Source organism: Stegostoma tigrinum, chromosome 32, assembly GCF_030684315.1.
Source record: "Stegostoma tigrinum isolate sSteTig4 chromosome 32, sSteTig4.hap1, whole genome shotgun sequence".
NCBI classification, from domain to species: Eukaryota; Metazoa; Chordata; class Chondrichthyes; order Orectolobiformes; family Stegostomatidae; genus Stegostoma; species Stegostoma tigrinum.
In genome coordinates this window covers 4,346,562-4,361,029 of record NC_081385.1, presented here as the reverse complement: position 1 = coordinate 4,361,029, position 14,468 = coordinate 4,346,562, and the positions used below count along the sequence as shown (strand labels likewise).

The window sequence follows — 14,468 nt, the reverse complement described above, 5'->3', positions numbered from 1 at the left end:
GCCATTTGGAAGATTTTGGGTTAAGTGTTAAATTGATCAGTTTGAACCAAATCTCAAGGGAAAAAGCTTATCTCAAACAGCTGGAGTTTTGGGCAGAGTTTGTGCCCCAGTTGCTGGTTGTGTCCAAGCTAGAATCGTTCACCATGTATGTGAAAAAACAGATTGTTACCTGATTTTTATTGAATATTAATACACGGTGTTTCTGGCAGGTTTCACTGGATAGTGGGCAGAACCCAAACCTCTTGGTATCTGGGCCCGAAACGTCAGCTTTTGTGCTCCTGAGATGCTGCTTGGCCTGCTGTGTTCATCCAGCCTCACATTTTTTTATCCTCTTGGTATCTGTTTCCTTCCTCTGAGAACCCTTGAAGGAAATCAATGCATTAGCAACTGTCCCCATGCCTGCAATCAATAAAATGCTCACAGTGAACTAATCCTTACCTCTCACTCCTACACCTTTAACTATTGGCTCACTTGGGGAAGCTGCTAAACAATGTTTTTTATTTGACGTGCTTCAAATTGTCCTAAAATGCTGCTTTCTTTGATGCATTAAGAACCCTGTAATCAGTGTTTCAAAAGTAATATTTTAGCACTAACAATCCCCAAGCAACTGAATAAATTACCATGCTATAGAGTTGGCTTCAATAAATCCATAGGTCTGTCTCTGGCTTGCTCTTTGCTTATACAGTTCTAATACAATCACAGCAGAAGTGCAGCTGGCTAGGCCAACATTGATTGTCCATTAAACTGCCCTTGAGAAGTTGCTACCGAATGACCTTCTTGAATCTGAGTGAGGTCACCAGATTTCTTAATTCCAATGGGTTATGAGTGAACTAGATGGGTTTTTAAGACAACCTGATCACTGAGCTGCATCACTGAGCTGCATCACTGAGCTCTATCACTGAGCTGCATCACTGAGCTGTATCATTGAGCTGCATCACTGTATCAACTGGGGCTAATGGCCACCATTTCTGAAGCTTGTTTCTTTTTATTCCTGATTTATTCACTGAAGTGAATTTATATTGCCTAACTGCCAGAGTTCCCATTTCTCCAGCTCATTCAGATCAATCAAGTAAAGGACTATTATGCCACCACATCCATTTATTTAACCTCAGAAGACAAGTTGACCTTGCAGTCAAAGTGGTACCTTGAATTGCTTCTCCTCTCTGTGTTTTCAGGAGTGTGCACGTATGCGTACAAGACAATGCAATTCTTTTCTGAGAGAAACAAAAGTCATGGGGGTGTGAGGAGAAGGTAGCTTCCAAAATCTCTGCATTCCTGCACTATTTTTCTATGCCATCTATTCGTACAAGTCTGAGATTCCTGAGATTGCCACAAGCGGAAGTCTTCACGATTACAAGGAGAAGATGGAAAGTTGGGACGTTTCTCCAATAGCAACAAGTGTAAAGCAGCACAATTGGATGTATAGAAGGTGACTTTTCTCTTTGCTTTCTTCCTTCTAGGGTGTGACAGCAGCTTTCAGCTCAGTGATTAAGCTCAGTGATGCAGCTCAATGATACAGCTCAGTGATGTAGCCCAGTGATTCAGCTCAGTGATGCAGCTCAGTGATGCAGCTCAGTGATGCAGCTCAATGATGCAGCTCAATGATGCAGCTCAATGATGCAGCTCAATGATACAGCTCAGTGATGCAGCTCGGTGATGCAGCTCAGTGTTGGAGCTCAGCGATGGAGCTCAGTGATGGAGCTCAGTGATGCAGCTCATTGATGCAGCTCAGTGATGGAGCTCAGTGATGGAGCTCAGTGATGCAGCTCAGTGATCGAGATCAGTGATGGAGCTCAGTGATGCAGCTCAGCAATGCAGCTCAGTGATGGAGCTCAGTGATGCAGCTCAGTGATGCAGCTCATTGATGCAGCTCAGTGATGGAGCTCAGTGATCGAGATCAGTGATGGAGCTCAGTGATGCAGCTCAGCAATGCAGCTCAGCGATGGAGCTCAGTGATGCAGCTCAGCGATGGAGCTCAGTGATGCAGCTCAGTGATGCAGCTCAGTGATGGAGCTCAGTGATGGAGCTCAGTGATGCAGGTCAGTGATCGAGATCAGTGATGGAGCTCAGTGATGGAGCTCAGTGATCGAGATCAGTGATGGAGCTCAGTGATGCAGCTCAGCAATGCAGCTCAGCGATGGAGCTCAGTGATGCAGCTCAGCGATGGAGCTCAGTGATGCAGCTCAGTGATGCAGCTCAGTGATGGAGCTCAGTGATGGAGCTCAGTGATGGAGCTCAGTGATGCAGCTCAGTGATGCAGCTCAGCAATGCAGCTCAGTGATGGAGCTCAGTGATGCAGCTCAGTGATGCAGCTCATTGATGCAGCTCAGTGATGGAGCTCAGTGATCGAGATCAGTGATGGAGCTCAGTGATGCAGCTCAGCAATGCAGCTCAGCGATGGAGCTCAGTGATGCAGCTCAGCGATGGAGCTCAGTGATGCAGCTCAGTGATGCAGCTCAGTGATGGAGCTCAGTGATGGAGCTCAGTGATGCAGGTCAGTGATGGAGCTCAGTGATGCAGCTCAGTGATCGAGATCAGTGATGGAGCTCAGTGATGGAGCTCAGTGATGCAGGTCAGTGATGGAGCTCAGTGATGCAGCTCAGTGATCGAGATCAGTGATGGAGCTCAGTGATGCAGCTCAGTGATGCAGCTCAGTGATGGAGCTCAGTGATGGAGCTCAGTGATGCAGCTCAGTGATGGAGCTCAGTGATGCAGCTCAGCGATGGAGCTCAGTGATGCAGCTCAGTGATGCAGCTCAGTGATGGAGCTCAGTGATGGAGCTCAGTGATGCAGGTCAGTGATGCAGCTCAGTGATGCAGCTCAGTGATGCAGCTCAGTGATCGAGATCAGTGATGGAGCTCAGTGATGCAGCTCAGCAATGCAGCTCAGTGATGGAGCTCAGTGATGCAGCTCAGCGATGGAGCTCAGTGATGGAGCTCAGCAATGCAGCTCAGTGATGGAGCTCAGTGATGCAGCTCAGTGATGCAGCTCAGTGATGGAGCTCAGTGATGCAGCTCAGTGATGCAGCTCAGTGATGAAGCTCAGTGATACAGCTCAGTGATGCAGCATGCATGCTCATTGGTGGCACCCCTATTACCTGTGAAGGTATTTATTGTGTCAATCTTTCCAAATCCTTTCATGGCATCACCCCCTCTATATATCTGGCATTTCCTCTAAGGTTATCCCTCTCCAGGATTTCTGCCTTCCTTCCACTCTTGCTTCCTGTGCATTCTCAATATTAATTGCTCCACTATTGACTTCAGCGACTGAGACGTAAAGTTCCAGAATTTCCTCCCAAAACCTCATTATCAAACGTCACCCCACCCCTCATTGAAAATGCTTTTAATGTCTACCTGCTTCTTAAAGTCTGTCTGATTTTCAACATCCATATGCCCCAATATTTTCTTCTGTAAATCATGGTCAAATTTTAATTGCTCTTATGAAATATTTTAGGGGTATTTTGCTAAGTTAACCATAGATGCAAGTTTTTAAAGCCTGATGATCAAGCCTCATGCTTCACATTTTAGAAACATTTCCAGTTCACCAATTTTCTCATGGGTGATGTCCTTTTTGAAAAGTCAAGCAGGGTTTTGTTCCTTGTATCTCAATCACATTCACTTATGTGCAGGTGGAGGACATAAGTTGATTTTTTACTTGACCACATATAAAAAGCGCTTAATGAAACTGGGTGTTTTTGATTTAGGAGGTGTGCATTTGTAATGACTCGCTCTGTAAATAAATGTAAAAATTGTGTCCAGATTGGCTCCAGTATCATCCATCACCAAATGGTTTACGAGACTCAAGAAATCCATTGTATAATAGATCCCAACAGAAAGTTTGCCTAGAACCATGGTACAGCTGTGAGGCAGCTCCTGGTACTCCCACAATCTCATGTTAAGACTGATGGCCGTAATGAGGAACTGTGAGTACAGGAAAACCAGGGGAACATGTACCGGCAAGGTCATATTCTAGATGATAAGTGTTGGGAGGAGGGAGGAGTAGTGGGGCTGGAAATAGAATTTTCTATGTAGTAATTGACATTTCTGTGGCTTTATCTTGAGTAGAAGCTTGTTTCTCTTTTCCAAGACAAAAAATTTATTGCTTGATTTCAATTTAATTTCCATATCACTTAGGAAATTGGACTTACAAAAAAGTTGATGGGAATCAGTTCTGTTCTACAAACAATGAATTCAGTTTTGTTTATTTACACTACCTGGTGCACTCATTCCTTTTAAGTCCATTAGCTATTGCCAAGACATTTCACTTAATCATGTTCACAGATGAGATTACAAATCAGCGCGTTCCGTGTGGTTTATTGGGGCCTCGGAGGGGAGCTGAAGAACAGAGCACTGGTAAGAGTTTGCATAGAAAAGACTTGCACTAAATAGCTGCTAAATTACATTGATGTAGAAATGGTGGGAGAGGGATGGGGAGAAATGATTGTATTTTTTTTTAATTCTATCAAGATTATCAGAAAGTAGGTGAAGCACACTCAGTGTGCAACGTAATTTATTTAAATATGGTAATTGTGAATTTCATTCGGAGCATTGTTATAACCTCTCTGAGATGAGGTGCTGACCTCAGTTGATAGATGTACAACAGAGAAACAGGCCATTCAGTCCAATTGATCTGTCACAGTGTTTCAGCTCTACTTGAGCTTCCTCCCACCCAACTTCAACTGATACCACCGCCATATCTGTGTTCAATCTTCCTTCCATCACATGTTTGTCTAGCTTCCCCTATACTGTTTGATATTTGATGGTGAAAAGGTTAACTCAGAGGCTTCACCTTTGATGTGATGATCCTCAGGTTAACCATCAGTCATTGCTCTCTATTAGGAAGGCAGCCCCATGACCTGGTAAGACTATGATGACTGTACCCTCATAGCAAACTTTCCACCTAATTCCTACGAGCAAACTGGATTCTGATGTTACAGGACATTGGTAGAGGGAATGAGGAGAAGCTATTTCTGCAAGCATACAGATTTGCCAAAAGAACCAGCGTTAGGAGGCAAATAAGAACTGGGGATGCTGGAAATCAAAAACAAAAACTGAAATTGCTGGAACAGCTTAGCAGGTCTGGCAGCATCTGTGGAGAGAAATCAGAGTTAACGTTTCAGATCTATTGATCCTTCCTCAGATCAACAAAATACAATGTTTTAATGTAGCCAGTTGCCGCCATCTGGAACTGCTGCCTGACAGGGCAATGGAAGCAAATACAATCAGAATTTTTCGAAGGGGAATTGGCAACTGAAGGGAAAAAAATAAAATATTATCGGAGAAATGGGTTAGGAGGACATCACTTTCAGAAAACTGGCTCAGATATGATGGGCCAAATGGTCACCTTTGGTGCTGTCTGATTCACTGTGGTTTTGTACAAGGTGCTTCTTGTCCAGTTTATCCCATCTGGCATTTCCCATGTTGATGCTAACTTTGAACACATCAATTCAGAATCATTGACTTAATACCAGCTGAAATCAATCCTACGATCAGCCAACCAGTTCGATGTGGATGGAATATACAAGCTGGAAACAGTGAGCTGACAAATATAAAGCTATGCCTACCCTAACAATTTTATTACTCATTTCTCGATTAACAATACAATTGGTATCTTCTAATAAAAAATTAATCTCAACAACAATGCAGGATATAGCCTAGAGTCCTGATGTGTTTTCCATGATATCATCTCCTCCACAATTTGCATCATTATATTGTATGTTGACAAAGAAAGATTAAGTTTATTTGTGATTTAACCTGAAATGTTTTACAGTGTGAAATATCCTATTTAAACATGAGTTATTGACGTGGGTGGGGTATTGGAGGGGTTTAAGATGATTGATGGCAAGGTGTTATCTTTAAGTTAGCGTCATTGTATGAGACACATTTCCAAACGGGCGAAATATATCTGGCAATCAAAGGGTTAACATTGTGTAATGACAGTGATGCTGGGAAGGGATTAAAATATTAAAAATGCAACAACTGGCTCAATAGCCTGGTCTCCCCTCTGTCTGAGTGGTTAAGCCTTGTGCTAAACCTGGACCTTGGAATAAAAGGCCTGTGCTCATTAATATCACTCGATTGCCTTTGGTTCAGTATTCCGTAGATGCTATTTCTCCCTTTAACTCTTTCCTAGTTCAAGGTTTTGTGTTTTAATCAGAAAATAATTTTCAACTGCTGTCCTGACTCAGGCTGCTTCCATTGGTAGTCATCAGGCCTCTCACGTAAGATTCCAGTCTTCTGTGTGAAATTTTATGAACAACTCGACCTGCCCAATCCATCATAAGGTGCATCCCTGCCGAGCCCTAGCTTGCTGCAATTATAATGTCTGCTCAGGCTTTATAAGGTGGACAGAGAATGGTGAAGTGTTCAGGCTGGGCAGAAAACTGGAAGTTCAGGGAAGACTCAAATCATTATATGAAATAATGGGGCAGGCTTGAAGGGCCGAATGGTCTACTTCTGCCCAATAAAAGCAAAGTAAAGCATGAGCGGGAGATCTGAAATAAGAACAAAAAGTGCTGGAGAAACTCAGCAACATCTGTGAAGAGAGAAACAGAATTAACATTTGAACCTGGTAAGAATCCTACTTCTATTGTATGTGCTCACATGTAGGTGTGTCCTGTCATTCCATACTAGAGTAGTGAGTTATTAAGTATTGATCATGGGGAGGGATGTCACTCCTGACTGTCCAAATGGTGTGAGGGGTGTTCAGCAAACCCTACTGTCCTCTTGGTGAAGACAGCTAGCTCTCAAAGATTAGGCAAGGCTCTTTCCGATCTCTATTTGCGACTAAGTTGCCCATTGGCAAGTTAATTCATCAGGGCATGAACAGAATGCAAGATAATAAAATGTGAGGCTGGATGAACACAGCAGGCCAAGCAGCATCTCAGGAGCACAAAAGCTGACGTTTCGGGCCTAGACCCTTCATCAGAGAGGGGGATGGGGGGAGGGAACTGGAATAAATAGGGAGAGAGGGGGAGGCGGACCGAAGATAGGCCCGAAACGTCAGCTTTTGTGCTCCTGAGATGCTGCTTGGCCTGCTGTGTTCATCCAGCCTCACATTTTATTATCTTGGAATCTCCAGCATCTGCAGTTCCCATTATCTATGAACAGAATGCCTTTGGTTTAGTATCTCGGTGTGCTTTAGATTTGCAGAGCTTTGCTGTCTACTCAAACCTAGTAGTTTCCCAGTGTCCTGTTGCAAATCATTGATGAATGCCAAGGTCGAGGTCAGACACAGTTGAGGTTATACGCATGGCATTTCTTGATTAAGCCCTGGTGGACTGGGAAAGGCAAAAGGATGAAGAAAGCAGAGACCACAGAGGGAAGAGGCAGTAAATGACAATGCCACCCTTACAAACTTTGCAACAGGCAAGTTGTCCTTTCAGGGAGATCACCTGCCATTTTGGTGAACAGTGGATGTAACATGGAGGACGAACAATCTGAGAAAAGAAGGGTTTGTGCTCAGATAAAGTCTTTCACTGTGTCAGGGCAGCTCAAAGTTCTTTCGAGGTGTGTCCTTAGTTACAGTATAGGAAGTGCAATTTCACTTTCTGCGCAGGAACTCCATACCTCGTCAATTAACTTTCTCAAGATCTTTTAAGCCACACCAGGAGGGAAGATGGTGCCTCAGTTTAACATCCAGAAAATAAAGCACTTTAACCACACAGTGTTTTTAACATCATCCCTCCAATAGTGCGGCGCTCCCTCAGCACTGACCTTCTGACAGTGCGGTGCTCCCTCAGCACTGATCCTCTGACAGTGCTGCACACACTCAGCACTGACTCTTCGACAGTGCCCGCTCCATCAGCGCTGACCCTCCGACAGTGCGGCACTCCCTCAGCACTGACCCTCCGACAGTGCGGCACTCCCTCAGCACTGACCCTCAGACAATACGGCACTCCCTCAGCACTGACGCTCCGACAGTGCGGCACTCCCTCAGCACTGACCCTCCATCAGTGCGGCACTCCCTCAGCACTGACCCTCAGACAGTGCTGCACTTCCTCAGCACTGACCCTCCGACACTGCGGCACTCCCTCAGCACTGACCCTCCGAAAATGCTGCACTCCCTCAGCACTGACCCTCCGAAAATGCTGCACTCCCTCAGCACTGACCCTCCGACAGTGCGGCACTCCCTCAGCACTGACCCTCCGACAATGCTGCACTCCCTCAGCACTGACCCTCTGACAGTGCAGGACTCCCTCAGCATTGACCCTCCGACAGTGCGACACTCCCTCAGCACTGACCCTCCGACAATGCTGCACTCCCTCAGCACTGACCCTCCGACAATGCTGCACTCCCTCAGTACTGACCCTCCGACAGTGCGACACTCCCTCAGCACTGACCCTCCGACAATGCAGCGCTCCCTCAGTACTGACCCTCCGACAGTGCTGCACTTCCTCAGCACTGACCCTCCGACACTGCGGCACTCCCTCAGCACTGACCCTCCGAAAATACTGCACTCCCTCAGCACTGACCCTCTGACAGTGCGGCGCTCCCTCAGCACTGACCCTCCGACAGTGCCCATTCCATCAGCACTGGCCCTCCGACAGTGCAGCACACCCTCAGCATTGACCCTCCGACAGAGTGGCGCTCCCTCAGCACTGACCCTCCGACAGTGCGGCGCTCCCTCAGCACTGACCCTCCGACAGTGCCCATTCCATCAGCACTGGCCCTCCGACAGTGCAGCACACCCTCAGCATTGACCCTCCGACAGAGTGGCGCTCCCTCAGCACTGACCCTCCGACAGTGCGGCGCTCCCTCAGCACTGACCCTCCGAAAATGCTGCACTCCCTCAGCACTGACCCTCTGACAGTGCAGCGCTCCCTCAGCACTGACCCTCCGACAGAGTGGCGCTCCCTCAGCACTGACCCTCCGACAGTGCGGGCGCTCCCTCAGCACTGACCCTCCGACAGTGCAGCGCTCCCTCAGCACTGACCCTCCGACAGTGCGGCGCTCCCTCAGCACTGACCCTCCGAAAATGCTGCACTCCCTCAGCACTGACCCTCTGACAGTGCAGCGCTCCCTCAGCACTGACCCTCCGGCAGTGCGGCGCTCCCTCAGCACTGACCCTCTGACAGTGCGGCGCTCCCTCAGCACTGACCCTCCGACAGTGCGGCGCTCCATCAGCACTGACCCTCCGACAGTGCGGCGCTCCATCAGCACTGACCCTCCGACAGTGCTGCACTCCCTCAGCACTGACCCTCCGACAGCGCGGCGCTCCCTCAGCACTGACCCTCCGACAGTGCAGCGCTCCCTCAGCACTGACCCTCCGACAGAGTGGCGCTCCCTCAGCACTGACCCTCCGACAGTGCGGCGCTCCCTCAGCACTGACCCTCCGACAGTGCAGCGCTCCCTCAGCACTGACCCTCCGACAGTGCAGCGCTCCCTCAGCACTGACCCTCCGACAGTGCAGCGCTCCCTCAGCACTGACCCTCCGACAGTGCAGCGCTCCCTCAGCACTGACCCTCTGACAGTGCAGCGCTCCCTCAGCACTGACCCTCCGACAGTGTGGCGCTCCCTCAGCACTGACCCTCCGACAGTGCGGCACTCCCTCAGCGCTGACCCTCTGACAGTGCAGTGCTCCCTCAGCACTGACCCTCCGACAGTGCGGCGCTACCTCAGCACTGACCCTCTGACAGTGCGGCACTCCCTCAGCACTGACCCTCCGACAGTGCGGCGCTCCCTCAGCACTGACCCTCTGACAGTGCAGTGCTCCCTCAGCACTGACCCTCCGACAGTGCGGCGCTCCCTCAGCACTGACCCTCCGACAGTGCGGCGCTCCCTCAGCACTGACCCTCCGACAGTGCGGCACTCTCTCAGACCGACTGTTGTGCAGCACCCTGTCAATACTCCAACAGCTCGTGCTCCCTCAATACTCACAAACTAATTCATTTAATTAAATAATAGTAGTTAGAAATAGTGCTTAGTGTTTGCTACTTTGTGGGTCGGGGCTTTTGTAAATCAGTGATGTTCTTTCCACATTGCCAGACATTCCCGGACTCGGGTATTTTTTTTCGAAATCCATAACTCTGCTTATCTTTTCTCTCTCTTTACAAGCTTCAGAAAGAAGAAAAGGAAGTTCTCGGTGAACTTATCTGATATGGTGTGGGAGCTGAGAGTGAAGTAGAGCCAGGTCTGATGGACATCTGACTGGCGCCACTGTGACGTCACATTAGTTTACAATCTGAGATAATTGGCACATCTACGTGGCTGAAAATAAACTGCTGAAAATCTCTATAATAGACAAATAATCTCCTGTGGATGACTGGAGCTAATCATTTTCTCAGTTCCAAGGCTCTAACCTCTCCCTGTTGTTTTGCACACCTGAATTAATTGTGTAAGCCAGGACATGAGACCTGATCTTTTCTTTCCGCTAAACTGGGAACCATTGTAGTCCCTTTGTGCCATTTCTTTTCCGAGCTTTGCTTTTTCATTTTTCTTCCCCATTTCTGGGCAATGGTTTGCACAGTCACTCACTGCTTTGTCATGATCCCAGCTGATGTTATGGCACTTTCAGAAGGTCAGTGTTGAGGGAGCGCCGCACTGTCAGAGGGTCGGTGCTGAGGGAGCGCCGCACTGTCGGAGGGTCAGTGCTGAGGGAGTGCAGCACTGTCAGAGGGTCAGTGCTGAGGGAGGGGGCACTGTCGGAGGGTCAGTGCTGAGGGAGCACCGCACTGCCGGACGGTCAGTGCTGAGGGAGCGCCGCACTGCCGGAGGGTCAGTGCTGAGGGAGTGCTGCACTGTTAGAGGGTCAGTGCTGAGTGAGCACCGCACTGTCGGAGGGTCAGTGCTGATGGAGTGCTGCACTGTCAGAGGGTCAGTGCTGAGGGAGCGCCGCACTGCCAGAGGGTCAGTGCTGAGGGAGTGCCGCACTGTTAGAGGGTCAGTGCTGAGAGAGCGCCGCACTGTTGGAGGGTCAGTGCTGATGGAGAGCCGCACTGTCAGAGGGTCAGTGCTGAGGGAGTGCAGCACTGTCGGAGGTTCAGTGCTGATGGAGTGGGCACTGTTGGAGGGTCAGTGCTGAGGGAGCGCCACTCTGTCGGAGGGTCAGTGCTGAGGGAGCGCCGCACTGTCGGAGGGTCAGTGCTGAGGGAGCGCAGCACTATCGGAGGGTCAGTGCTGAGGGAGCACCGCACTGTCGGAGGGTCAGTGCAGACGGAGTGCCGCACTGTCAGAGGGTCAGTGCTGAGGGAGCGCCGCACTGCCGGAGGGTCAGTGCTGAGGGAGTGCCGCACTGTTAGAGGGTCAGTGCTGAGTGAGCACCGCACTGTCGGAGGGTCAGTGCTGATGGAGTGCCGCACTGTCAGAGGGTCAGTGCTGAGTGAGTGCAGCACTGTCGGAGGTTCAGTGCTGATGGAGTGGGCACTGTTGGAGGGTCAGTGCTGAGGGAGCGCCACTCTGTCGGAGGGTCAGTGCTGAGGGAGCGCCGCACTGTCGGAGGGTCAGTGCTGAGGGAGCGCAGCACTATCGGAGGGTCAGTGCTGAGGGAGCACCGCACTGTCGGAGGGTCAGTGCAGACGGAGTGCCGCACTGTTAGAGGGTCAGTGCTGAGAGAGCGCCGCACTGTTGGAGGGTCAGTGCTGATGGAGTGCCGCACTGTCAGAGGGTCAGTGCTGAGGGAGTGCAGCACTGTCGGAGGTTCAGTGCTGATGGAGTGGGCACTGTTGGAGGGTCAGTGCTGAGGGAGCGCCACTCTGTCGGAGGGTCATTGCTGAGGGAGCGCCGCACTGTCGGAGGGTCAGTGCTGAGGGAGCGCAGCACTATCGGAGGGTCAGTGCTGAGGGAGCACCGCACTGTCGGAGGGTCAGTGCAGACGGAGTGCCGCACTGTCAGAGGGTCAGTGCTGAGGGAGCGCCGCACTGCCGGAGGGTCAGTGCTGAGGGAGTGCCGCACTGTTAGAGGGTCAGTGCTGAGTGAGCACCGCACTGTCGGAGGGTCAGTGCTGATGGAGTGCCGCACTGTCAGAGGGTCAGTGCTGAGGGAGTGCAGCACTGTCGGAGGTTCAGTGCTGATGGAGTGGGCACTGTTGGAGGGTCAGTGCTGAGGGAGCTCCGCTCTGTCGGAGGGTCAGTGCTGAGGGAGCGGGCACTGTCAGAGGGTCAGTGCTGAGGGAGCGCCGCACTGTCGGAGGGTCAGTGCTGAGGGAGCGTCGCACTGTTGGAGGGTCAGTGCTGAGGGAGCACCGCACTGTTGGAGGGTCAGTGCTGATGGAGCGCCGCACTGTCGGAGGGTCAGTGCTAAGGGAGTGCCACACTATCGGACGGTCAGTGCTGAGGGAGCGCCGCACTGTCGGAGGGTCAATGCTGAGGGTGTGCTGCACTGTCGGAGGGTCAGTGCTGAGGGAGTGCCGCAGTGTCGGAAGGTCAGTGCTGAGGAAGTGCAGCACTGTCGGAGGGTCAGTGCTGAGGGAGTGTCACATTGTTGGAGGGTCAGTGCTGAGGGAGTGTCACATTGTTGGAGGGTCAGTGCTGAGGGAGCGTCTCACTGTTGGAGGGTCAGTGCTGCAAGATGATAGTCCTGGAGGAAGAGCAGGTCCCTGCTCTTTCCCACCTTAGCTACCAGGTCCTTGCCCACAAAGCAGGTGCAAATTTAATCACATCTGCCAATGTGACACAAGCTGTGCAGGGCAATACCAGACTGACAGTGCTTCTTCACATATGCAACGACCTTAATGATTGCATGAGCACGAGGGTCGCTGGACTATTTCAGGATGTCCAGTGAGCGGTGAATTCTACTGGGTATATCCGACATTGGATTCAGGCTGGCATCAGACGTGAGTGGCACTGTAGGGGCTGCTATTTAATGAAAGTTTAGGGCAATCATGTGAGAAGTAGGAATGTATAGTATTCGGTTTCAATTGTGTCCATTTGTCCCAAAGAATTCTGAATGATCAGACTTTGAAGCAAGTTGAACCTCACAATTTGCAGGACTCATGTTTCTTTTAGGTTAACTTGCCCTCATTTCATTTGGTGGAGTGTAGCCTTCCTGTTTGAAGCTGATGGATTTTAGGGCAGGAGGAGGTGACAGCTAAAAGAGCAAAGAGATTTATTCAGAAACAACACAAAGAAAGTTTCTCATTCTTTTATTGGCATTATATTGCTAGTATATCCATCTGCCATCATCTAGTAATCTTCCTTATTCATCATTATTTAATTACTTTGTATTTATCATATTGCTTATTTTTTATGTATATTTATAAATATTAAGTATTCATTTTTGTAAATATTTCATCCTTTTTTATACCCACTATTGTATCTTTTTCCTGCTTTGGAACCAAACCTACATCACTCCGCCCCTAACTGAGTCTTCCCTGTTTGTTTTGCAAGAGGTTCAGGACCCTGGAGCAACCTTAGAATGATGTCCTGGAGATGCGAATCACTGAGAATAAATAGTATCATTTGGATGAAATAAGAACACTCCGGACTGGAGGGTTCACCTGAACACATCAACATAAATACACAGAAAAGGAAGATTAATTTGTACCTAATTTAACTCTATGCTCAGAGACAAAGGAATCTTTAGTTACCAAGTATGACAATAAATTAATTAGTGTGTTACAAATAGGTCAACTTTGGACCTAAATCTGAAAACAGTTCTTGACTTTGTCTTCTCTTTAACCACTTTGTCTTGAACCCAATCTCATCACCTGGCATCAAACCACATGATAAACTAGAGCTCATATTCATGCTGTCAGTGACAGTCTATTTTATACGAGTGATTTTCTTTGGAAGCAATCGAAGGGAATTTCTTCTTCAAAATCATCCTAGCCCCTAGGCTGAAAACAATTGTATAATATTTACTGGTTGGGTTGCAGTAACAAAAAGCCATTGCTTGCTAAGCACCTGCCATTTAAGCCTACTTCCAATGTAGGTTTCCTAACTTCTTTCCGAGGAATGTGAGCGTCACTGGTTAGGCTGCAAGAGTTGCTCATTCCTGATTGCCCTTGAGAAGGTGGAAGTGAACACTATGCTTAACTGATGAATGTGAATATGTGAACAAAGAGCAGTAGTTGACCATTCAGCCCCTGGAGCCTGTCTGCCATTGAATTCAATCATGGTTAATCAATGAACCTTAGCAAAACTGGAATCAATGGAAATCAGGGGAAGGCCCTTTGCAGGTTAAGTCATATAGGAAAATGGCTGTGGTTGGTAGTGGTCAGTCCTCTCAACTCCAGGACATCTGTGTAGGACTTCCTCAGGGCTTGATCCAACTATTCCCAGTTGCTTCATCAATCACCTTCCCTCCATCATAACATTAGAGGTGGGGATGCTCGCTAATGACTGCAGAATGTGCAAACTCATTCAATACTCCTTACGACCATGTCCAGATTTGGGCTGACAAATGGCAAGTACAAACATTGCATAAGTGCCAGAAAATGGCCATCTCCAACAAGAGAGAATTCAACCATTGGTCCCTGACATTCAATGGAGTTACCATAACTGAATTCTCCACCATTAACATCCAGGGGAT

General features: G+C 48.9%; 1 long non-coding RNA gene across 1 annotated transcript; it reads left to right on the top strand.

The window, feature by feature from the left end:
* The first annotated feature begins 3,847 nt into the window (after positions 1 to 3,847).
* LOC125466953 (uncharacterized) lies at positions 3,848 to 13,467 on the top strand. The gene is made up of 3 exons (XR_007250534.1): positions 3,848 to 3,922; positions 4,281 to 4,352; positions 13,325 to 13,467. It is a non-coding gene; the product is annotated as an uncharacterized LOC125466953 (long non-coding RNA).
* Positions 13,468 to 14,468: the final 1,001 nt, after the last annotated feature.